The following is a 26,630-nucleotide window of genomic DNA, read 5'->3' on the forward strand; positions in this document are numbered from 1 at the left end:
AAGGAACGGTCGATACTTGTATGCGGTCTGTTGGGCACGTATGTGCTCCCGTCAGAGCCACCAGGTCAGTAACTGTCCATCTTTGGTGACCTAGAGCCTTCCTTCTGTGGTCCTTCCTGTCTCCCCTCTCCCTCACGCCATAGAGCATCTTTCTTCTGGCTCACGGCTCTCCCTCACTCCATAGAGCATCTTTCTTCTGGCTCACGGCTCTCCCTCACCCCATAGAGCATCTTTCTTCTGGTTCACGGCTGTACCAAGTACCCCTGCCATCGCAGCTCCAGGACCCTTTGGGGGACACTTACAGGCTTGCTCGACCTCCCTGTGAGTGAGGGTCATGTGTCCCCATCGTCACATGGTCAGCACAATCGCTACCATTTCTTGAGCACAAGCTTGTGTTAGGCTGCCTTCATTCTTACCTCCCTCAATATAATCCTCAGGACAATCGTTCACATTGGGAACATGGGTCTCAATTTTGCAAATGAAGAACCTGAAGCTCAGGGAGGTGAAGAAACTGGCCTGAGGTCACACAGGCAGTCCTAGAGACCTAGAACTTGATCATGACAACTCAGAGTGGTCCTGGCATTCCAATAACTCGCTTTGCTCATGCTTATTGAGTCTGTACCATGTGCCTGCCATGCGCTGCGCTGAGACCTTCACTGCTTGATGTTACAACGGCCCCCCAGGAGATGGGTGCCTATTTTACAGATGAGGAAACTGAGGCTCAGAGAGGCAGATGGACACATGGTCAAGGTCACACAGCCAAGACAAGAGCAGGGATCTGACTCCAGAAGTGATGTACTGTGCTGGGTGGCCACTCTGCTTTCAGCCTAAGGCCGTCAGACATGTTTCCATCATAAACCAGCCCTCAGGGAGTCTCATGCAGACAGCTGGATGTCACGGTTTGATGGTTTGCCTTTTATTTTTGTTTGCAACCCAAACAAAACAGAGCAGTCTGAGAAACCCACACTGGTCCCCAAGATGCGGGCAGAAAAAAATGAATAAATAAAACAGACACACAAAATCAACAACCAAAAGGGTCGTTTGTTCTCCTCGGACTCGGTCTTGTCCAGCACCTACTATCACCCCACTGTCCAGTCTGAGGGCCGGGTCAGGAAGGCGGGAAGCCTGCCGTTCATTTAGACATGAACGTGATGGTGTGACGGCGGCTGTCAGACTGAATCTCTTCCAACAGAGTAAACATGATGGTGAGGAAACTGGGATAAGGTTGGGAACAAAGCTTTGAGTTTTTAACATGAGGGAATCCATCAGAGGGTTTAAATCACAGACCCTCCGGTTCCCTGGAGATGGTTCAAAATGGCTTTTCGCTATACCTGTTGCCATAGACTGCCCTGGAGACTGTCCTGCGATTTGCTCGAAGGCATGAAGGACAACTTCCCATCCTGGGGCAGCCTGGAGCCCCACCCAGCTTAGTCACGAACCGAAAGAGGTGTGTGACTTCACAGGTGACAGTAAATAAAGCTGAGACATATGACGGGCTTACCGTGTGCTGGGTGCCACTCTGTGTGTCCTACACCTATTGACTCATTTTATCCTCACAATAGTCTTTCAAGGTGGCATTAGCACCCCTATTTTACAGATGAGGAAACTAAGGGGGTGAAGCAATTTGTCCAAAGTCCCACAGCTCATAGAGGTGGGATTTGAACTGACTTTTGGAACCAACACACAGAGTCCTCCTGAAGAAGGGTACATCGCCCACTCAACTGGCAATGGACGCTCATTTTAGCACACGGGGGTCTTCTGTAGTGATCCCCATCCCACAGAGCTGGTGGCAGTGTGGTGCAGTGAAAAGCATCAGGCGTTAGGCGTGCCAAAGTTTCAATTCCAGCTCCTCTATTTTCTAGCTGTGTGACTTTGGGTGAGGGACTTAAACCTCTCTGAACCTCAGTTGTTGCTCTGTAAAATGGGGATAAGAATACCATCTAAACCAACAGGGTTATTATAAGGATTAAATTAGGTAATAATAACAATAACCAACATTAATTAAATGCTTCCCATACTCAGGGCACTATAAAGAAAGATGTAGTGCCATCTTCCTCATTTTAAAGGTAGGGAGCTCAGAGAGGTTAAGTCACTTGCACAAAGACACACAGCTAATTGTGGGGATTTGAGCCTAGGCTGACTGTAAGCCCAGGCTCCTGGGAACTGCATAATGCCTCCTCTTATATAATTCAACACACACACAAAACAACTGGCATAGTGTCTATGATACAACAGCTCTTCAACCCACAGCCAAAATCATTATCCCCTGGAGGGCAGCCAGGGAGACAGAACCCAGAGAGGACCTGTCTAGTTCTGCCTAATGCCCAGCGCCTGGCAGACATCTGCAACTCTGCATGGAAGTCCTGCCCTCTGTTCCCAGCATAGCAGACCCTGTGATGCCCGGCATGTGGCCAGGATCAGCCTGGTAACTGAGGGTGTTTTGTCCATGGCTTAGAGCCGGTCTTGCCGATTATCGGGTATCAGCCCCGGGACCAGACTTTGACCCCAGTTAGGTTTATGTTTAAAAACAGACTAACAGTTAAGTGCTTGACATCTTCAAAGACTCAACTGTCCTGGTCAGAAGAGATTTTAGCGATGAGAGTACCCGCCAGGCTGGGGTTCAACGCTGTCTGTGGCACTTGTTGAAAATACAGATGACCCTGGGCCCCACCCAAGACTGCTGACTCTGAGCTGCCAGGGCTGGTGTGGAGGCATGTGCTCACTTACTTGTTTAAAGTATAATTTATACCTAGGAAAATATACAGATCTTAGTGTACAGTTCGACGAGTTGTAACCACCGCTCAGATGAAGGTCTAAGACATTTCCATCACCCCAGAAAGTTCTCTGTGTGTGCCTTCCCCCACCCTCCCCACCCTAGGCAACCACTGCTTTCTGTCACTATAGGTTAATTTTTCCTGTGCTAGAGGTTTCTATAAGTGGACTCAGACACTGTGTGCTCTTATGTCTGCTTTTGTTCATGTCTGTCTCTGTCTCTGCAGTTCGTTTGGTGCCTTTATCTTGCTGAGCAGTGCCCATTGTGTGGGCATACCACAGGCTGTCTGCCGACCTGCTGAGGGACACTGGGGCTATTTTCTCACTGGGCTGCTGTGCACGAAGCTGCTGTGGACATTCGTGTGCGCCTCTCTGAGTGGGCAAATGTTTGCCTTTCTCTCCATAAATACCCAGGAGTGGAACTGCTAGGGCACAGGAAGAAGCATTTATTTTTACCTTCTCTTCCGGTGCTGCAGCAGCCTGGTTGGGGTGGGATTCCCTAGCCTGCTCTTTTTCGAGCCCTCTATCCAAGTGAGACACCCCCAGAGGTTACAGGACCTGCTCTGGGTCACAGAGGGATCAGTCTTCCTAACCAATGATCCTTGAGTCATTCCACATTTTGATTCACATTTAGCTTTGAAAGTTGAGCCGATTTTGGCTGTGGGTTGAAGAGCTATCAGGCTGTAGACACTATGCCAATTGTCTTGCATACATGTTGAATTATATAAGAGGATGCACTGTGCAGTTCTTAGGACTCTGAGCCTGAGTTCAAATCCCCACATCTCCACAATTAGCTGTGTGTCTTTGTGCAAGTGACTTAACCTCTCTGAGCTCCCCACCTATGAAATGAGGAAAATGGCAGTACATCTTCTTTCACAGTGCCTTGTTCTAATGATGTCAGCTGTTCATACCAGGGCTTAAAAGTCCATGAAGATAATGCAAGGAATATTCTGGTTGCCAAGGCTTTGACTGGGTTCCATGCCTCCTTTCCTTCTGCGACCGACATATTGAATGTGTTGATGAAAACAGATCATTCATAGCCCTTCCTCTGAACTCCACCAGGGATTCCCAGGGCATCAATGCCAATTTAGCAGAGGCGGCAAAGCAAGATGCTGATTAAAATCTGGGTCTGTCAGGGTGGCCTTAGGCAAGTCGCTTCACCGTTCAGAGTCTTGCTTTCCCCGTATGTAAAATGTGGTCACTACCTCTTGATACTGGAGTTGAGATGAAGCAATCTGAGGTGTATAAAAAGAGGTGGCAGTGGGTGGGTGACAGCACCCATCTTAGTGCAGTGTTGTGGGGCTTGAGTAAAACTGCCCAGACAGACCCAGTAACCCAGTGCCTGGCCCTGAGTGAGTACTCAGTAAATGTTATCACAAACTTTGTGGATTAGTATTCTCTCCTGAGTAACCTCTGTCACCCTCCCTCCTGACAGCAGATGTGGTCAGAAAGCAGAGGGGGTGATAACTTAAGACCTGCTGTTATCTGAGGACCACTTTATCCTCTACCTTGTAGGGGTAAAATGGGGTTTGCTGAGTGTGCAGATTTTGGGGCCCCACTGTGGACTTACAGAATCAGAATCGGGGGCGGGGCCATGGATCTGCTTGTAGCAAGTGTCCCGAGTGCTCCTGATACACACAAAAGCCTTGAACCCTCATCCTGGAGTGTGGACCAAGGCAGAGCCTGGGAGTCAGCCCGGCATGAGGATGCAGAGACAGGCGGGGTGGAAGGACCCAGAAGGACAGGTAAGACTTGGAAGAGTCGCAGCGTGGAAGTGGGCCAGGGAGGACCAGGGACTGATTTATTCCTCCACCAAGACTGCCTCAGGGCTCTGCCCCAGGAATTCCAGCCTTGTGTGCCTGCTGCACCTCCTGTGGCCTGTGGGACAATTCCACAAAGTCCTAACCCCTTTGCAAAGGAGGCATTATCAGGCCAGGGTTAGGCTCCGGACTTAGGAGGTTCGAGGTCCACCTCCGAGCTACACCACTTCCTGGCTGGATAAACTTGAGCAAGTTTGCTCAGCTGAGCTGTAAAAAGGGTACAATGAACTGCAGTGTTTCTCTACTGAAGTTGCCAGAAAGCAGTCAGGAGCTCGAGTGGGTAGGGCACTTAACACCATGCTGGGCAACCTTTATAACACAATGATTACAGATACAGCACTAGGCCTTATCTTGCTCCCCTTTAGGTTTGGGGGTGCATTTGATGACTCCTAACAACTGAGTCCCAACCCACGGGGCCTGGCAACAGAGGACATGCTTCTCTCAAGTATCTGCCTGAGCAGCCACTTTCCTTCCAGCTGTGTTTGCCTTCCTTTAAGTCTCAGCTTTAATTCATTTCCTCATGTGCCATTTGCTTAGGCCTTATAACCAGGGAGGCTCGCTTTGTACCCAAAGCGAGGGCGGGTCAAGTGACTTTACCACGTCAAGTCTCAGTTTCCTCATCTGGGAAGTGGGCACCGTAGTGCAGTGTTGTGGGGCTTGAGTAAAACTGCCCAGACAGACCCAGTAACCCAGTGCCTGGCCCACAAACTTTGTGGATTAGTATTATCTCCTGAGTAACCTCTGTCACCCTCCCTCCTGACAGACTGTAAGCCCCAGGAGGACAGGACCCTTATCGGACAAAACTACACCCAAACAGGTGTCCAGGGCCTCAGGACGTTCTCTGGCTCCCGTGACCAGGGAGGTGGCTGACAACCATTCTTCGGGACCCCTCCTCAGAGGGCCGAGAGTTCCTTGGTGGTGAAAGGAGGTTCTTCTGGGAGGTTAGGGTGTGCTGTGGCTCTAGGTGTCTGGGCAAGAGCAGCCTGCATTGCCTAGAAGATTCCTCCTCTGCCTCTTCCCTGTAGCCAAAGTGCACTCAGGTTTCGAGGGGACTTCTGGGTGGGATCCACGAGGCCCAGGAGGGATGAATGGAACCAGGAAGGATGCGGAGTTCATTCCATCTGCGCCCCTCGTTTTGGGCAAAGGAGGCCAGGGTACTGCAGGAGTGAGGGGTGCCTTCAGACGACAATTTTAACGATCGTGTGTGTGGAGCAGGAAGCCTGGGGAGGGAGCATTCTTACCCACGTGTGACAGAGACGCAGGGAAGGGAGGGCCAGGAGGGACGCTGCCCAAGGTCCCTGACAACAAAGAGGCACAGCAGGATGGGGACCTGTGTTTCTAAGGCTAGCACCAGTGTTCTTAAGTTTGCCCCTCCGGGGATGCAAATCAGGCAATCTTAAGTAAAACAAAACACAGAAACAAAAACAACAACAAAAACCCCCAACCTACAACAGAACGAACCCCCTACAGAAGCACTCTGGGAGAGGGCTACCCATTACCAAGTAACCACACCCAGAGGCTCTCCCTCCCGTCTCTAACCAACCATTCTGCAATGCAGCTGTTTCCCCAGAATGAGCTGTTTTTATCCGTCCGTATCCTCATTTGCCACATGACCATCCATATCACTTCAACATCTTCGACTCCCCTCCTCCTTCTGTCCACACCCTCTTCTCCCCCAGACTTCCCAATGACAGTGGGAGGGCACAGCATTCTCCCAGCGACCTGGGCTTGAAATCTCAGAGACCTTGGGCATTCTCCGCCCGCTTATCCTACCCCCACAACACATAAGGCATTCCCAGGTCTCAAACTGGAAGCCCAAGGGCTGTATCTGGCCTGTGGACATATCTTATTTGGCCTGTGGCGTGGCATTTATTTTATATAACATGGAGTAGTTGCCAGTGTTGAGAACATGGGTGATCTCATACATAACACTTGAATATTTGATAAACCTTGGCCCAAATTCTCGCATGTCACAGGCAGCTGGTGCTGAATCATAGTTGTGCCCCATGGAAGGGGCCTGCCTTCCACTCTGTCACAATCCCCACCACTGCCTGATGTCTTACGTCTCACGCCAGACTCTCTCCTCCACATCCCCTGGCTGCCCCTTTTCAGACATGTGCATTTGTAACCCCTCTCCACTTCCACTTTCAGTTGGTCCCCAGATCTGTGTCTTCTTCCTTCACACAGCCTTTCTTTTCAGTGATTCTTCTTGCCCCTCCCCCCCATCCGTCTCCCTCCTAATTATCAGGCCTGGCTGATTGCAAGCGAGGAAGAGAGCCCTCCCCAGAACCTGACCGTGCTGGAACCTTGACCTTGGACTTCCCAGCCTCCAGAACTGTGAGAAAACAAGTTTCTGTCGTTTAAACCGCGCAGTCTATGGGATTTGTTACGGCAGCCTGACCATTAGCGAGGTGGGGAAATCGCAAGAAATGATTACAGAGGCCTCCAGGATGAAAAAATCTCAGAGTTGTCTGGTATAGTCCAGACACATCCGTGAGATCACATCGGTGAAGCCTATGGAACTGTGCCCATGCATGCCTGTCTCTGAGCCTTTGCCTAATGCTGACAGCTATTCTCAAAAGGCCCCCTCTCTGATTCCTGACCAGGAAAATCATCTTTCTTTTCCCCTTCCCTCCTGGCAGCTGAAATGCAAAACCCGTTGTTTTCCTTACTGCTGTTTTTGCTTGCTTCGGGACTAACAGCTTCTTTAAAAGCACACGTCAAAGTCAGGGCTCCATTTGTCCAATCGCCTGGCCCAGGAGGTGCTGCTTTGATCCACTGAACAGCAGGCATCACAAAACCTTCCAACTTGCTTTCTTGGGAAAGGAGTTTGTTGGACCATGCAGACCACAGTAACTCTCCGAGTGTCAGAATGACAGACGCAAAAGGAAAGGCAGTTATGAAAATGTTCAGTGTGTGGCAAAAACTTCAAAGATTCCAGGTTGAGGAAAGAGAGTTTTGAGACAGAGCAAGGCCTGGAAGTGAAATGGTCTTGATGGAAATTTTTTTTTTTTTTAAGATGGCATTTGTGAAATTTGCCTAAAGAAGCAGCAAGCAACTGGTATTTCGATGAAACCATGCCTGGAGCGTGAACTGAGACACAGGTTAAAGCAGGGGTAGTTTTCATGTCAGGAAGACAGTCTGTGTAAGAATATGGTCAGGGTGAGGTCCAGATTCCTAAGAAAAAAGGAAAGACTTTGGGACCATCGGCCATTCCCCAGACATGTGCGCACGATTATTAGATATATTAATTAGCACAATTATTTTACGCCAAAAGTTTGGTACACACTATGTCACTGAGTCCCCTCAACCCTCCAAGGGGAAGGTAGGCCTTATGTCCATTTTATAGATGAGTAAACAGTATTGGATCAGCAAGGGTAAGTCACTCGCCCAGGATCACAAAGCTATTCAGTCCCAGAACCAGAATTCTAACCCAAGCTTGTCTGGCCCCAGAGCCCACTTTCTGTTCCATGTGTCCGGAGTTCCAAACTTAGTTGGGTATTTGAATCAACTAGAGAACGTGTTCGAACTCCAGGTTCCTGGCTCCCACTGCTGGAGTCTGACTCAGCAGGCCTGGCTGGGGCCTGTGATTCTCTGGTTGTAATAAGTTCCCTAAAGGGGACTCATCTAGCTGACTGATGATCTGGGCACAGGATTGCTGGGGTAGACCACATCTGGGCCAGACAGAAGGTCCTGCCAGGAGAGCTGGGGGACCCAAGCTGTGGGCTCAGGAAGGTAGCTGCACGGTAAGGGTTGATCTGTTGTGGCAGTTGATGCTGTGTCAGCTTGGTTACGTTGGAACTGCTTTTCCCAGAATCCCCCTCCCTGTCCGGTTGGAAAGGGTTCCTAGACCCAATTCCAACGTGTGTGTGGAGGCTTCCCCACACCAACAAGCAATTCTTGGACGCCAGCAGGACGTCCAAGAATTCAACTCGGTTCTGACACCATCTACCCGGAGACAGAATCAGATTCCACAGGTAAAAGGCGCAGTCCTACAAGACCGCCCTCCACTTCAGACGCCAAGCGCAAGTCCAGGATGTCACCTGTGCTTCCGACCAACTGTAAACCGCAGGTTCCTGTGGCCCCCTCCTCGGGTTCGATTAATTTGCTGGAACAGCTGGCAGGACTCAGGAAAACCCATTTACTCACTATGTTACCGATTTATTACCAAGGATATTAAAGGATCTGAATCAACAGCTAGATGACGAGATAGATAGGGCGAGGTCTGGAACAAAGGAACTTCTGTCCTCAAAGAGCTTGGGGCCCCCGCACGGTGGTATGTGGAAGCATTCTGGTTCCCCAACGTGAACGCTCTCCAAAAAAGGGGGCAACAAGTTATCCTTTTGGGTTTTTGGGGAGGCTTTATTACACAGTCTTGACTGACGGAATCCCTGGCCATTGGTGACTGATTCGACCTCCAGCCCCTCTCCCCTCCCCAGAAGTCAGAGGGTGGGACTGAACGTTCCAACCCTCCAATCACACGCTTGGGTTTGCTGATGACCGACACCCATCCTTAGATGCTTTCCAGAAAACACTTCATTCACATAACAAAAGATCTTTATCACTCTTATCACTTAGACAATTACAAGGGTTTTAGGAGTTCTGTGCCAGAAACAGGGAAGAAGGCCAAATATATGTCTTGTAAGTCACAATATGACCTTGGTTCTAGGTTAGAATTGGCTGGAAAAAAAAAAAAAAAGTAGTATGCTGGGAATTTGGGAGGTGGGAGTACAGCAGCAGCCATTACACTTCTGAGCCATCACAGAGGTGGTGATGGGTAGGTACCACGGAGTCCAGCAGAGTCAAGCCTGGCCTGTTGTCCTTCGGTCTGTGTCCAGCTCTCCCTCCTCACTGCTGGTCCTGCTGACCAACAGTGACCCCTGGGCCCCCACCAGGCCCCCACCAGGCAATGGCTGCGCTTAAAATCACTCGCCTCCCCGTGGTCCCACTTTGTGGCTGGACCTCCTGGCTTCTCAGGTGGACATGGTCTCTGGTCCATCAGACCCCCTTTCTCCTTCACCTCTGCCTTCCACCCCCATAACTGTGTCAGATCTAATTCTTACACTAAATCCCCTTTCCCACAGGTCATAGTGGCTCAGTTTCCCTGATTCGCCCTGAATGAGATTATTGTCCACTCTCTCCAGGAGACCTTTCAGTCTAAAGCAGCAGTTCTCCAAAAGTGGTCCCTGACCAACAGCGTCTGCATTGCTGGGAGCTTGTGAAAAATGCAAAAATTCTCAGGCTCCACCCTAGACCGACTGAATCAGAAATTCTGGAGGAGGGTCCACCAATCTGTTTTAACAAACCCTCTGGGGGTGTCTAACATGTGCTGAAGTTTAAGAACCACTCAAGTAGGCATTTAAAAAGTCTTTCTCTCTTTCCGTTTGGGATGATGAAAAAGGTCTAGAAAAAAAGAGATGCGATGGTTGTACAACATTATTGTGACAAGGAGGTCAAGAAAAAAAAAAAAAAAACCGTGCCTCAATTCAGTTTAGGCAATCTACTTAACAATGGAAGATAAGCAGGTCAGAGCAAAAGTGCCGTGGGAAATTTTCGGCCACCCGAACATATCTTCCGTTAAAACCATGTACCCAGTTAAGCTTACCCCAAAACTAGATATCCTGTTGCTGCAGCAAAGATAAGCAGATCCTGTTGCTGCAGCAAAGATAAGCAGAACATCCCCTTACCCCTGGGAACATTCCCTTAAGGAAAACCTACCCCTGAGAACATCCCCTTAAAAAATAATAACCAGCACCCCTTTTTTCTCCAAGGCACATAAATCAGAAAAAGGACAAGTAACAGAAAAGAATAAATAGGGATGGGAAACAGTGCTCAGGGCTCTCGCTCACTGCTATGTCAGTGGAGGCTTGAGCCCAGATTCGAATCTGTAATAAAGGCCTTGTTAATTTGTCCAATTCGGCTCCGTGGTCATTTCTTGGGGACTCGCTCCGTAACAATTATGAATGTGCTTAATGCCACTGAATAGCACATTTAAAAATGGTTAAAATAATTAATTAGCCAGAAGCCACATACAAAAGGTCACACATTGTATGAGTCCCTTTATATAAAATATCCAGAAAGCAGATCAGTAGTTGCCAGGGGTGTGAAAAAAAGGGAGTGGGGAGTAACTGCTTAATGGGCATGGGGTTTTTTGGGGGGTGATGAAAAAGTTTTGGAAGTAGACAGAGGTGGTGGTTGCACCACACTGTGCATGTGAAAACTGCCGCTGAATTGTTCACTTTTAAATGGTTAATTTTAGGTTACGTGAATTTCCGAGGCCAGACATTCTATCTATTAACAATTAGCATTTATTGAGACATCATGCTAAGGTGTCACAAGCATGGTGCCATTACATCCTCACCCCAATCCTATGAGGGTGGCATTATTATTCTCCTCATTTAATGGGTATGGATATCCAGGCAGTCTGACTCCAGAATCCATACTTTAATATGCCATTATACCCAGAACACTGAGTATTTTTTGTGTGTGCGGGAGTCAGAACCCTTTGGTCTACAATTAAAAGCAGGTTCCCAGTCGCTCAGTTTCACCCTGCCCCGAAGGGAAGGGGTGGGGACAGAGGCTGGCTGACTCAAGGGTTCCTAACCCCAGGCTTTCTGAGACAAAGCCCCAAGGGCTATCAGAAATGGGTGGTTTGGATTTGGAGCTGGCTTAACAGAATGGAAAGATTAATAAAAAAAAAAAATCACGGTAGTAACAGCACCTAAAAACTTACTGAGCAACTATGTGCTAAGTACTTTTTACAGGTTGTTCATGAATCTTCACAAAATCTTAAAACTGTTTTCCCCATTTGGAGAAATTAAGCAATTGGTCACTAGGGCCAGTACTTGAACTTAAATTTGTTTACTTTAATACAAAGGGATACATACATATTTCTCCGTAGGAAATTTAAAAATAGTAAATACTTGAATTTTAAAAATTCCTTGTACCTTTTTTTAAAATTGAAAAATAAGCCAGCTCTGTAATCTGCCTTCTTACGTGAATAGATTAAGATCATCTTTCTTTGTCTTTCAGTCTTCTCCATTATCACCATTTTGAATGGCCATGTGGTATTCCCCCTCATGGATGTGTGATAGTCTATTTCCAGGCCTTTATGTTGGACATTTGGGTTATTTCCACAAGTAGACATTTCAACTAGAGAAAAACAGTTTAACCAGGCTGCTGAAATTCAGCAAAACCCCTCCCTACAACAAGCAGCAATGTGTCAATCAGCTTTGGAGGGATATTTGTGGCAGAAAGAACCAAGTGCCAGGCAGCAACGTAGCTGGTACACATTTATTTCAGGTACAAACTTGTGGAGGCAAAGGCTTTCCTTTTTATGTGCTGAAAATAAAGTCAAAATGCCTCTCAGATTTACCCATCTCATGCCTTAGAAAGAGGAGCTTGATTCCTTGGCAATGAGAAGCAAATGTTCTCCAGAATCCCAAGTTATCTCCACACTTCCCAGTTCTGAGGTTACCTACCAGGTAAATCTGGTTAAAACTCAGCACTCTCATTTTTCACCATAGTGTAGTGGTTAAGAATACAGACTCTAGAACCAGACTGCCCGAGTTCAAATCCCAACTCTACGACGTACTCAAATCCCAACTCTACCACGTACTAGCTGTGCATGGTGTTATTATTATAGCTCACCAAGCGTTGGAAACCACAGTGCTAAAGATGGAAGAAGCCTGGGTCCCTGAAAGACTATGTGGAGCAAAGACCCCACTTTCCGCACCCAACACATTAAACTATAATTGTGACGTACATATCTTAAGCCCTAGAGATGTGGGGGTTGTTTTACAGAGTAACCTGGGTTTCCTCAAGTCAGAGAACTGTTAAGAGTATCTATGAGCTAACATATGCAAAATGCTTAGGACCTGACACAATTGTTATGTAAACTTAAACCAATATTAGAAACAAGTTGGAAGCTCAGACTCTCTCACAGCAGCCCAGGATCTGCCTCCTCCAGGGCCAGCCCAAGACAGGGGTGACAGGAAGGCCTGGATATTTCCCTCTCTCCCAACTCCATCAAGGACATTGACCCCATGGAGAATATTTCCCCAAACATTTGTGACTTTCATCACTAACCAGATATGTCTCTGCCTCACACTCCCACTCAAAATTTCCCTAAACTCTTTTTGAGTATTTTCAGCCTGAAACCCTTTTGTAGGAAGCAAACTTGTCTCCATGAGAAGTTGCCAGCAACTGGGCAACTTCAGCCTGGGCAAGAGCATACATGAGTTCCAAAGCTGCCGACATACTTCCCCACACGCGATGAGTCAGTAGAAACACGCAGGGTTGAAGAACTCCATTAACTCCGTCTTTGTTGGCTCAGCCAGGCACAGTTCCCTTTAGGCTGAGACAATGCTGTTCACTAAATGGCTCCATCAGCTTCCAACCACAAAAATAAGGACCAGTGATCCGGAAATTCAGAACTTGTACCCCGGGGCTAATTACACATTTATCTGCCATTTATCTGTAAAAGGTTGTTTTTCTCATACCTATGAATCATGGTTCTTTTTTGTGGGGATACACAGACCCCTTGGACCTTTCAGGATCCTATAAAAACTACTGACCTTCCATAGAAAAATCCAGAAATGGAAAGTTTGACACAACTTCAGGTAGTTACTGGGTCCTTAAAGTTAATCTGAGGACAGTGACATGAGCTTAAAATTACCCAACATTTTCATAACGATCCTGACAACTGTAATACTTTATTGCCTCGATTAGCAGGAGAATAACTAAATACAGCATTTAAAAGCATCATTGTATATGTGGAATCCAAAGAACAAAATAAACGAACAGACAAAACAGAAACAGACCCACAGATACTGAGAACAAACAGATGGTTGCCAGATGGGAGGGGGGTTGGGAGGCTGGTTGAGAAAAGCTAAGGGATTAAGAAGTACAAATTGACAGTTACAAAAGTCACAGGGATGTAAAGTACAGTATGAGGAATATAGTCCATAATATTGTAAAAACTAAGTATGAAGTCAGATGGGTATTAGACTTATTGGGGGATCACTTCTTAAATGATATAAATGTCTAACTACTAATTGAAAAAAATAGTCACAGGGATATATAGCACAGCCTAGGGAATATAATCGATGATATTCTAATAATTATATACAGTGTCAGATGGGTAATATTAGTTTGGTGCAAAAGTAACGGTGGTTTAAAAGGTTAAAAATAATTGCAGGCTGGCCCGGTGGCTCAGGTGGTTGGAGCTCCGTGCTCCTAACGCGGAAGGCTGCCAGTTTGATTCCCACATGGGCCAGTGGGCTCTCAACCACAAGGTTGCCGGTTCGACTCCTGCAAGGGATGGTGGGCTCTGCCCCCTACAACTAGCAACGGCAACTGGACCTGGAGCCGAAGGGCGCCCTCCACAACTAAGATTGAAAGGACAGCAACTTGACTCGGAAAAAGTCCTGGAAGTACACACTGTTCCCCAATAAAATACTTTCCCCCTTCCCCAATAAAATCTCAAAAAAAGATAATAATAATTGCAAAAACCACAATTACTTTCGCACCAACCTAATAGACTCATTGGGATTAATCACTTTGTGAGGTATATAAATGTCTACTAATCACTATGTTGTTCTGTACACCTGAAACTAATAAAAAAAATCAGCCAAAAAAGAGAGACAGTTGATAAAAAAAATAGTAATACTTTAAAAAAAGCATCATCATCATCATCATAGCTGCATGAAAATGTCTGGAAGCATGGCTATCTCTGGGAAAATGTACTAAGGGGGCTAGTTTGTGGTGAGAGGGAGATTTACATTTATTTCATTGCGTATTCTTTTATACTGTTTTTTGCTATGTGTAAAAAAAGAAGTTCCAATTAAGCTAATTTTCTAGTTAAAAGAAGAGAGTCAATAAAAAGTTACTTTAAGAACTCTATACAACACATTGTTAACTTCCATTCTTGTGACGTGGGGAAGGGGGAGGTCACCAATGGGGAAAAGTTCCACTTAGTACGGAGAGAGTTGAACACACGTCATCTGGGAAAGGCAAAACATCACTCAAGGAGAGATGACAAATTGTTTCTGCTTGGTGTACAACATAGGTCATTAAGGTTCCAAATCGAAGGGGAGGGTATTATTAACATCTCATTAGGTCCCTACACAGCTGTGGTGTTGGGGTGTAAAAAGTGGCCAAAACTTCTTATGGAAGTTTCGGGCGTGTACACTCAAGCAAATTGACTGAGCTAGGCTGAAGGTCACAAAGACGTGTAAATGCTAGAACAATGCTGGGACACGTAGTAGAGGCTAAAGAGCCGTCCACCACATGCCCCCTCCAAATTCAAAGAGGGAAGCTCTGCATTTATTAGATCCAGTCACATGAAATCGCCCTTTCTGGGGGTCATCTGTAAAGGGCCTGTTACTTCCTGTGCTGCAGTGAGGATTACATGAGGCCACCTGGGTAAAGCTCCTGGCTCTGTAGAAGGCACACAGTAGGTGCTCAACAAGAAGCCACCCCTTCTGCCCTCCCCTCCCTGGATCATTAGCATGAAACTTTCTATGCTTGGCCATTTCCTATAAAGATAAACATAATTCTCCATATAAACCCAGTGGTCCCACTCCTCCTAGGTATTTGCCTAAGAGGAATGTGATATGAATGTTTACAACGGCTTTAGTCATCATCACCAAAAACTAGAAAAATACTCCAACACCTTTCAACAGGTGATAAACAGTGTGGGACATTCGTACCACAGAATAAATGCATTAAACTCCGTAAAGGAAGCCAGACTCAAAAGGCTTCATGCTGTATGATTCCATTTACTTGACATCTTGCAAAAAAATATATGGGCAGCAAACATCAGTGGTTGCTAAAGACTGGGGTGGGAGAGGGGTTGACTACAAATGGGGCAGCATGAGGGAATTTTGGGGGATGATGAAACCGGTCTGTATCCTGATTACGGTGGGGGTTATACAATTGTAGTGTTTGTCAAAACCCTAACTGTACATGAAAGACAGTGAATTTTACTGTTTGTAAATTCAAATATATATACATATATATATATATGCATATATATACATATATATACATACATATATATACATACATATATATACATACATATATATATAGTGCTGGGAGGGTGGTGTCTTAGTCAGCTCAGGCTGCTATAACAAAATTCCATAGACTGGTGGTGGGGGATGGGGGTGGGCTTAGACAATAGACATTTATTTCTCATGGTTCTAGAGGCTGGAAGCTCAAGATCAAGGTGCCAGCAGATTTGGTGTCTGGTGAGAGCCAGGTGGCTGGCTTACAGAGGGCCGCCTTCTCACTGTGTCCTCATATGGCCTTTCCTTAGCGATCTCTCTCTCTCTTCCTCTTCTTTAAGGGCACAAATCTCATTGTGATGGTCTCGTTCTCAGGACCTAATCTAAACCTAAATACCTCCCAAAGATCCTGCCTCCTGTGACTATCACACTGAGGGTTAGGACTTCCACATATCAATTTGGGGGAGCCGTGGGGGGCAACACAAATTCTACCCATAACAGGTAGTTTTTACAGTTGTAGACGAGTGAGCTGCTGTGGGTGTGCCTTGCCCCTATATCAGCTTCCTAAGCCGAGGAAAAGAGGCCCAGATGTTCCAAGTTAGAATCGTAAAAGAACCACCTGGAATACTGGCTAATATTTGCAAAGCCCTCTACAACTCACAAAGCAACTTACTTAGTAGTAACCCTTGGGGAATCTACAACAACCTGATGAAATTTAAAAAAAAATTAATTTTCTCTTGTTACTATAAAAACACTGCTTGTTTATTAAACAAAAACGTATAAATCTAGTTAACAGAAAAATTTTAAATCACCGAATTACCCTACCACCCATGAACTACTGATAATATCCATGATGCTGTTCAGACGTTTCTTGTGCACTTTGTAAACAAACATACGTTGTTCTACAAACAGGAGATCTTACTGCAATATGGTTTTGTGACCTAACTTACGTCATGCTAATATCATGTGTATCCCGACATGATGCAATGAGGACACTTATCTCTGCAGTATTCTTTCCTAAAACTCCAAACCCCATGATGTGTAATCATGAGAGGACAGCAGACAAACCCAAATTGGGGGACATTCTATAAACTACTGACCAGTACTCTTTAAAACTTTCAAGGTTATAAAACTCAAGGAAAGACTGAGAAACTGTCACAGCTCAGTAGAGATGGAGACATGACACCTAAAGGCCATTATAGCACGTTGGATTGGATCCTGGAGCAGGAACACGGCAGCGGGAAAAATGGTGACATCCAAATAAAGTGTGTCGTTTAGTTAGTAGTAATCTAAATTTCTTAGTTTTCATATGTATACTATAGTTATCTAAGAGGCTAACAGGGCCTCTGCTCTCCTTTTGCAACTTTTCTATAAATGTAAAATTACTTCAAAATAAAAAGTTTCTTTTTTTTTTTTAAAAAAAAAGTTTGTGACTAGAATAGAGAAGAGTCTAGGCAGAAAAGCAGAAGGAATAGAAAAGGAAAAAAAAGCCATCAAAGTTCATGGTGGATGGGTGGGGGGAGGAGGGAGGTGGAGGTGGGAAGTGGTTCCTGGTTCCTGATCACCAGGCATTGGGTGGGAGAAGGGGTGGGGGAAGGGCAGTGGGAATGGGTCTGGAAAGGTAAGCTGAGTCTGAACTCTAACGAGTCCAGTCTTCAGAGCTTGGAAAGCCAAGAGCTCAGCCTAGACTGGATCCTGCAGGCCATGCGGAAGCGGCAAAGATTTTAGCTCGGTGCGTGATTTGGTTATCAGTTTGTTATGCTACTTGTGTGCTTACAGACTACCTGCCCAGTAAGGCATAAGCTCTATGAGAGCAGGTCCTCTGTCTCTATGATGGACTGTTTCCCCTCAAAACCCAGAACACCAGACCTATAGAGAGAACTCAGTGACTATTGTTTGAATGAAGGAGTCTCGTTTCCAAAATGACTTTTAAGAAGAAATTATATTCCTCCCACCCCTGCCCTTCACATCTAATATCAACCTGTGTGAATTAAGCCATTTTACACCTCTGGGCCTTTGCACAGGCTGGTGCCCCTGCCAGGCAGTGGCACCTTCTTCCGTGCAGACCTGAGATTGCAACCTAGACTTCACTCTTTCTGAAGATCCTTCCTCGACGCTCAGTTTGAGTTAAACCTCCTCCTTTGTGCGCCAGCGCTTTCCCATCGCTGCCCGCTGTATCGCCCGTTCACATCAGTCTCCCCAGGGACAATCCACTCCATCTAGGGCAGGAGCTGGCCCTCTCCAGTTCACTTCCGGCTCAGTGTCAGTGACTAGCACACAGTGCGGATTAGCACATTGGTTTCAAGTGACAGTCTGTGGAGAGCCAAAGATGGCTTCGCCTCTATAGTATAATTTGACTCTGTCACTGTTTGAAAACAATTACCCAGAGGCAACTCCAATCCATAATTGCTAGCTCCAAACTGCAGCTAATGAAGCCGTAATAGTTGGGGTCTGAAAGTGTGGGTGTTAACAAAGCATGCCCGCATCCTAAGCAACACAAGTCGGGCCAGTGGCTGTGGGGAAAATACAGGACAAGGAAAAGGTGAGCAAATCCTCTGTCTCTCTCTCTCTTCAAAACCAGATGTAAAAAGAAAAAAGTGGCAAAGATATAAAATTCACCAGGAATTAGGACCACCTGGTTCTCCACCTTGAATAGAAGAAATAGCAGGACCTTCTGGAGACATCCAGAATTGTACGTCACTTGAGACCACAATCTTAAAAAAAAAAAGGCACTTGCCCACTGAGGTGAGTTCTCGTCCTGGATCTGCCAGGATTTGCTGAGTGACCTTGGGCCCGTTGCCTCTGGGATGTTTCCATTAGTGAAGCTCTGATTCAGAAGAAATGTCAAAATGGGCTTCCCAGCCCTGTGATGTGTTTTAAATGCTGGCATTGAACACGAATTTTTGTGTGCACTGTGGCCCTATGAGGTGCGCGGCTGGCATGAAAGTTACAGGCTTTATGATAAACATTAATTCCTAGTGCACGTATCAGTGTAGGCTGCAGGGGACTGAGGCTGCCCTGTGAGCGTGTGGTTCGGGCCAATAGCTCTGTCTGATACTGACTGCAGACCTCTTTTTGAGGACATGTCAAAGGCCGACATTTGGAGACCCTCATCAACGTGAGGCCTGAGAGCCCACCTGCTCGCACAGGTCCTGTCCTGTCTGTTTTCTGGCCCCAATTTCTTCTTCTGAGAACTGAGGTGGCCAGCCTAGCAGCAGTTTCCAACTTGCTGTTTTGTTTTATTTTCAAAGTTGCAGAATCTTTTTAAAAGGATCTTTCGCACCCCTGACGTCTGGAACATTTGTAAGCAGGGCTTCCTTCCAGCTGGCCCTGCCTCCCACCACTCAGCCCTGTCCGGGCAAACCTGAGTAGCTTCTGGGACCCATCAAAGGACCCGCAAGTCCCCCAGGGTCACAGAATTAAAACTAAGTGTACCTAAGTAGTGCTGCTGAAGGAACCCACCACGCTGCTGGAAATATGTTTATCTGGTAACCCAGTGCATACCCCCACGTACACATAACTGAGATGAAAGGTTTACTAAAGAATACTTCTCCTAACAGGAAATGCATTCTGTGTTCAAGGTTACTTTCTTCTATTTCACTTTTTAAAAGCCAGCAGAAGACCACTTAACTGACTTAAAAGCCCACCATTAAGTCGCTGCTCACAATCTGCAAACATTAGCCTACGGAACCTCCAAGATGGCTTCTAGTATTGACAGTTTACAAAGCAGTCACAAAGCTGGGATCCTGTTAGGGGATAAGAGGTGCCAGGAGATACAGTCCCCAAGGTGAAGTGACAGACCTCACCACCTGAGTAGGTAACAAGTTTTCTGCATGTGTTTGCCACTGAAACACCTGTACTCCAAGAGGCAGGGTTTAGAGACAAGCAAGTCAAATGTGTGTGTGTGTGTGTGTGTGTGTGTGTGTGTATATATATATTTTCCCCCTAGGAACCTGCACTTAGCACCAATGCCTAATCTCAGGGAGATGTGGGGCAAGGGGTGATGACACCTGGCTGGGTTAAAACCAACACAGCAAAAACTCAGAAGAAACAAAGCTTTCTTCCTCCCTCTGTATAATCTTTGGGTCCCACCCATCCCACCCAGATAGCTGACCTCTTCCATTTCTAAGAGACTCACTGAGAAGCAATTTTGCTTTAGATTTTATAAACACAGTCCTTTTCCAAGAACCCACGGCGAAGCAGAGAAATGGCCTCCTAAGTCCCACAGTGGTGAATAATTTGCACAGTGTTACAGGATTTTGGCCATGGGAGTGTTCTGAGGGAGCCAACACAGAAAGCTGGCCTCCTGAATACCTTTCAGCCATCAGATGGGAGAAGCACGTGAGACCGGTACATTAGAGCCAGTGTACAAAACTGTCACACGGGCAAAATGCATAACTGATGAGGAACTGAAAGCTAGGATACAAAATAGAGCAAGCAAGCAAGCGAACAAAAAACCTGAATAAAACATCACAATATCAACAGTGGCTGCCAGCATATCGTGACGTTTTCCTTTCAAGTTTTCTGCAATGAACATGTACTTCTTTTATAATCTGGGGACAAAACAACTTTAAAAGCCTGTCCATCCAGAGGCAGAGGCACATTATAAAGTATGACTAAGGAGTAGCAAATAAGTTTAATCCCTCACTTACTCCCTGATGTTAATGCCAGCTTGAATGGACAGAAACTGAAATGTCAAGATACATAATCCTTGATGTGCACCCCTTGTCTTCCAGGGGTCTCAGCGTTTATTCCTTTGGGGCATGTCACTGTGGATGCCCCCAAATACCTGGCAGTGTGGGCTGGAGGGAGAAAGGGCTCCTGGAGGGGAGAGTGCTCTGGGTTTTTGTTTTCTTTTTCCAAGAATCAGCCTCAAAATCATTGAAGACGGAAGCGGGAAACTTGGGTTCTAGTCCTGGCTCTGATCTCAGGCAAGCCCTTTTCCTTCCCTCCCTTCTCCTCCCTTCCTTTCTCTTCTCTTCCCTTCCCTGGGCCTCGGTTTCCCCATTTATAAAATAAGCAGATTGGACTTTCTAATGGCTAAGGTCCCTTCTGGCTCCATGTTTTAAGAGCTAAAGGGATAACCATTCAGGTTTAAGGGCTGCTACGTCTGATAAATCTAGGGCAAAAGAGAATAAGGAGACTTCCGGCTGCTCAGCCCAAGTAAACAATACTGGACAGGAGGCAAGGGCCAACCGAGCAGTCCTGAGATACAGGTTGGGGCTCAGGAGAGGGAGGAACAGAGAATCAGCCTGAGGCTGCAGAGAGAGGGAGAGAGAGAGCTCAGTGGAGACCCTCAGAGAGCCACCTCTGGCCTGTGTCTTGGGGCTGTCTGGGAGGAAGCTGTCTCTGCCTGAAGCAGAGAAAACCAAACAAGTGACCTGTTTCTTTGGGGAGCCAGAGCTCCCAGGAGGGGCAGCTGGTGCACCAAGGGCTCAATCCAGGAGAAGAGAGGGAAAAAACATCGCCAGGAGAAGCTGGGCCACCTGTCCGGCTGGGGAGGAGCAAGACTCTATGAAGCGGCCGGCAAGACTGAGATATTGAGAACCACCAAACCTGGGCTAAACTCGGCCTAAAACAAGACCCTAACCTGAATATAGCCAGACCTCTTGGGATAAGGCAGACGACCCTAGAGGGGTCAGGAGGGCTGGGTGCCAGTCCTGATTCTGCTGCTGACTTGCTGTGTGCCCTTGGGCAAGTGCCTTCCCCTCTCTGAGTTTCCTTTGTCAAATAAGAGTGGTCTCCTCCACCTGAGACATCCTAGGGTCCTCGTGTGGCAGGTGAAAGGCCATGTGCGGTCCACTTCCAAGCAAAAGGAGACTTATAACATGGAGAAGGAAACTCTTACAGCTGTCGATTGCAAGGACTCCTCCAAGCTTCAGAGCAGACACAACAAAAGTGAAAGCAAAATCCAGTAGCCAGAGCAGACTCTTCACCATGTCCCCCCATCAGAAGACATCTGAGTTTCTGGAACTTTCCAGGCACTAAAGGAGAACTCTTCTCAGTCCCTCAAATTCCACCTTATTTGGGAGCTGGGGGAAGAAAAGCCCAGAGCCAAAGATCTCTTCCAGCCTGAGAGTTATGAGGACTTTACTGCCAGCCCCGCAGAGGGAGGGAATGAACATTTACCAGAACTGTGACCCAGTAAAACAGGAGCCCCCCCCCCCCCCAAAGGAGCAGAGCAAATGTCGACAGGAGACAGGTTGCTGGCTCTGCCTCCTGTTCTGCCATTACTCATATAGAGAAACTCCTGGACCTTGTGACTTCTGGAGCCAGAGAGCCTAAAAGCCACAGCTGGAGGGGCTGGGGCCCTGCCAAGGTCCCAGGCACCTGCCACCTCTGCCTGGTAGAAGAAAGGCTGGTAGTTTGGACCTCACACCGAATCCACAAATCTCACCCTTGACCACTGGTTACATGTTAGGACCACATGTTAATCTCTGCCTCCTGTGTGGTGCTCTAACCCAGCCCCCCTTTTTCATTCTGACCGCCCCAACTCCCAGGCCAGTCTTCTCTCTCCTAGTAGACTTCTCCAAACTTCTGTTCAACATCCACCCAGCCAGAATTATCTACCTAACATATCCCTAGGATCAAATGACTCCCCTGCTTAAAGAAACTGAATGGAATTCCTTCCTTCCTTCCTTCCTTCCTTCCTTCCTTCCTTCCTTCCTTCCGTCCCTCCCTCCCTCCCTCCCTCCCTCCCTCCTTCCTTCCTTCTTTGATGTATACAGAGCACCTAGAACAGTGCCTGGTATACAGAAGGCACTCAACTAGTATCTGTGAGTTCCAAGATATCTACAAGATCCAGTCTAACCCGCAGTGACCTGGCACTGCCTACCCAGTCCAGCTCATTCCATACCCTCCACTACCTTCACCCTTCCCATCCGTTACTGCCTGAGTACCCCGGACCAGCATATTCCATGCCCTTCATATTTCCATGCTTTTGCTTATGCTGTTCCATATGCCCAGGCACCCTTCCTCCCCATTCATCTGAGGGACTCCAATTCACTATTTAATATTCTAACATTCCTTTCTTAGCAGGACCTCTTGGCACGCCTCAGCCTGAGTTATTTTTCTTCTGTTCTCCCCTAAGCTCTCTAACAGAACTTCCTAGAGTACTTGCTATGTGCTAAGCATGAATGTCCCACCTCACCCTAGGAGGTTATCTTTCCCATTTTACAGATGAGGAAACCAAGGCTCAGATAGGCAAAGTGACTGACCACCAGGAGTCACATGGCCAGCCAGTGGTGGGGCCTGAGTATATTGTCACCTTTCTGCAACCCTGTCACTTACTACTCACTAGGCTAGGAGCTCTCTGAGGCTCCCTGGGGCAGGCCTGGCCCTGCGAGATGCCTGATGCTGCAAAGGTCCTAATCGTGGAATCATTGTCAGCTCAAGAAGTCACGCGGGACAGATGCACAGCCAGCCTCCTCCCCTTCCTCACTCTTCTGCCTTTTCTCCCACTCTGGGTGGTACCTTTGGCAAGCTGGGGAAGGCGGTATTTGGATGAAAAGGGGCTCCTTCCTAATTCCATGTTGCCCTATCCCCTTAGGTCGAGATCCTGTGCGACAAGTCTCCAAAGTGTGAAGGCCCTTCACAGGTCCCAGAGCCTGCCTTCCACTAGAGAAGCTTCCGCAAAGGGAAAGTCAGAAGCCGGCCTAGAGGGCAATACTTCTCCTGCAGCCCTCTAGGGCTGGCTCCGGCTCCGCCCACTCAGCGATGGCCCCGCCCACCTTTGCTGGGGGTGCGCCCGGGTTCCCAGCGCTGCGACCACCCGCGCTGCTAGGACAGACCTGACCCAGGTCACACAGGCTCATCCGAGCGCTGCACAGGTGCCCCATAGCTGCTACCGGCCAGGAAGAGCCGGGGCAGGGCTGGGGAAAACGTAGGGACGTCCAGGTTTCCTGTTCCTCCACCCGTTGGAAAGATTTCTTTCTGAAAGTGTGACCATCCCTCGTAATCAGATTGGCGCTCCTGGGCCACATGCCTTCCTTCAGGACGCAGATTATAGATCTGATTTGGATTCCGAGTACTCGCTGTGTGCTAGGCATGAGTGCCCCAGCGCACCCCAGTTCGTGATCGTTCCCATTTTACAGTGAAGAAACTGAGTTTCATCCCCCTTTGCTCACGCCCAATTCTTCACCCTTTGGCTTGTGGCACGTAACAGACACACACACACACACCCGAATCTAAATCGCTAAAAGCCTCAATTTCCAGAAAGGAGTAAGGGATGGGGGCGAGGAGATGTTGCGGGCAGCTCCGGGGTGGTTTCCGGGGACCTACTGGGAAATTCTGCTCCAAGCACCGGTGGAAGGTGCCTCTTTGTCGAGGCCAAAGGTTCGAAACCCGCCCGGCCGATGGCACCTGTCCCCGCCAACAGGGGGCCCCGGAGACCCGCTGCCTTTCCCCGGCCGAGACCAGCTGGCCCCAGCGTCCTGCCCGGGAGGCGGGGGTGACCCGCACGGGCGGGGAGCTGCTCCAGGGGGGGAGGTACGTAGTACTCCCGGCGGCAGGAAGCTCTCGGACGGACGGACAGACAGCCCGGGACAGCGCTTGACTCCCTCCCCGGCCGGGAAGGAACGATCGCTCCTCCCGGCGCGGCGGGGCGGAGGGCGCGGCGGCGCAGACTCACCGGGCGGTGCGGGTCCAGCTCGGTCTCGTCCGGGCGGCTGGGGACTCCACGCCCCCGCCCCCCCAGGCTGCGTCCTCCGGGGCGCTGGGCCCCCGGGGCTGGGAGCTCCCGGGAGTCTCGGTCGAGGGAAGCGGCGGCGGAGAGGGCGCACTGCCCGTTCGGGGACCAGGATGCGAACGCAGGAAGCGAGGCCTCTGAGCGCCGGCGTGCTGGCTGGCGGGTCGGCGCGAGGCGGAGGGCGGTGCCCGGCGGGAGCCGCCTCCGGCCGGGAGAGGCGCCGCCCACCAGCCGACCCTCCTTGCAGGCCCTCCGCGCCACCCCGAAGCCCGGGCTCAGGACCCGAGCTGCGGAGGGCGGGCACCCACTCCCTCGCGTCCGCTGGAGAGCGCGGGGTTGGGTGGGGGCGGGGGGGAGGGCGCTGGGCCCAAGTTCACCCCCACCCCAGCCACAGCGAGTTGACACCTCCCCGCCAGGGTCCGCGGAATTGGGCGGAGAGTCCAGATATTTATGAGTTAAGTAGAACTGGAGCCCCCCCGCCCCTCGCTCCACGCTAGGCGCAAGTGCGGAGGCCAGGCGGCTTCACCTGGCCGGGCGCTCACCTGGCCGACCGGTGCGCCGGCCTCTCCCCTCTCTTCCTGGGGAGGCAGCCGCCCCCCTCCACCCTCGTGCGGGTTCGGGGTGCTGGGGCCCGCCTGCACCGCTCAGGGCGAGAGCTCTGAGAGGTTGACTGGGCGGAGGTTTGGGAAGCGAGTTTTTAAAAAGCGAGTCCGCTCATGCCCTTGGCTTAGCTCCCTACCCCCGCCCGGGTGCCCATTGCGTCGCACGCCAGGGCCTCCGCCGGGGTGGAGCCCATTTCGGCTGCTCCAGCACGAGATGGGGGCGTCCAGGCCCCGGAGTCTCCCCTGTTGGGGGTGCATTCCCAGCTTTGCGGAGAACTTTTTCAGGGACGCACCGGTTGCTGTTCTCTCGCCGAACGGGGCGACCGGCAGGTGACCCGCCTCTGCCCAGGGCCCCCGCGCTCCTGAAAGAAGCCTGGTTGAGGGGGTGGGGGTGTGAACCTGAGCTTGGCGAGCGCGCCTCTTACCTGTGGCTCTGCCTCTGGCCCCTACTTGAACGTTTGCCCTGAAACCGTGCAGATCTGGCGTCCAAACTGAATGGGTTGGTCTCAGCCAAAGAACCGAAAACCTAGATTCTAAACAAAGTGAGAAGGTAGTTCGCCTCCTCTTTCAATCTTAGACTGTTTGAATTCCAAGAGAGGTCAAGCCGGGGCCCCCCTTCTCGGGTGAGTGTCCAGTTCTTTGAAGTTCAAACCCCGAGAAAAGCCAATAGGAAACTGGCCGAGTGTCATAGAATTGAGCTGAGGACAAAGGCGCCTCCTACTGGGAATCTACCATGTCCAGGACAGAAATTAGTGGAATTGCAATCAAGTTCACTTCCAAACTGCTAAAGACATGGCTACACATCGTCTCCACGTGTGTGTACCTACAGAGTTGTCTCCCGTGGATATTTTCCCCCATTGTTGCTTCTTAACTTGCACAGTAACAGTTCAATAGGATCCTGGTGTTCACAAAAAGGTCAAATTTGGGGCTGTCTTGTGATTTGGGGGGTGCGGACGGCATTTGGGGAAACAGTAATGAGTCTCCATGAGTATAACAATAACTGCTACTCCATACATCCTTACTATGGACCAATCACTGGCTTGCCACCCACTTCCCTTGCACCGTCTCATTTAATCCTCATAAAAACCCCGGAGACGGTTATTGCTTACACCCACTTGACAGAAGAGAAAGCTGAGGCTTAAGGAAGTGAGCCAATTTGCTCAAGGCCACACAGCTGGGAAGTATCAAGAGTTAGACCCCAGTTGGTCCTTTCAAGAGCCTGGCCCTCCCTGATCTAGAATGATTCCTTCTAGATGTCAGTCTGCACAAGCTCTCTACTCTGAGAAAAGGTCCCCTACGTCCCCTGCTTGCCATTCAGGAAGAGATGTCACCTTAGTCCCACTCTCTGCACAGTGATGTAATTCTTTGTAAGTCTAACTCCTGTTCTCCTTGATGACAGGGACCCCTGTGCCCTGGCCACTTTGTCTGGCCCCCTGCAGGGGCTTAATAAACACCTTGTTGGCTGAATGAAAGCCCCAAACAATAACCTTTTAGCAAATGGGGAGAGCACCTTGGGAAGGCAGTACTTGAGAAAACATGCTCCCATTTGAGATCTGTGTATATACATCGCAAAGTTTAGACAATGAATTTGGGGAGCTTCCAGGCTCCAAAGGAGTGATGGGAAGCAGTCACGTGGCTTTCAGATATGACTAGAATCTGGTTTTCATTTCACTCTGCAAGACCAGCTGTGGAAAGGCCTGGACTGGGGGTGACAGCTGCTCAAGCTTCTACCTGCAGGCAA

The 26,630-nt window shown here is 48.7% G+C and overlaps 1 protein-coding gene across 2 annotated transcripts in view; it reads right to left on the reverse strand.

Annotated features, from left to right (window-relative positions):
- TMEM51 (transmembrane protein 51) overlaps window positions 1–25,554 on the reverse strand; it is a 55,870-nt gene extending 30,316 nt beyond the window's left edge. Inside the window, exon 1 of one of the 2 annotated variants that reach the window (XM_081055799.1) lies at window positions 25,315–25,554. The gene's annotated coding sequence lies outside the window, so the exon portion shown is untranslated. Of the gene's footprint in view, window positions 1–24,230; window positions 24,930–25,314 lie in introns of those variants that run through there. The other variant, XM_081055798.1, reaches the window with a different exon arrangement.
- Window positions 25,555–26,630: the final 1,076 nt, after the last annotated feature.

Source organism: Rhinolophus hipposideros (assembly GCF_964194185.1).
Source record: "Rhinolophus hipposideros genome assembly, chromosome: 8".
In the NCBI taxonomy this organism is placed as follows: Eukaryota; Metazoa; Chordata; class Mammalia; order Chiroptera; family Rhinolophidae; genus Rhinolophus; species Rhinolophus hipposideros.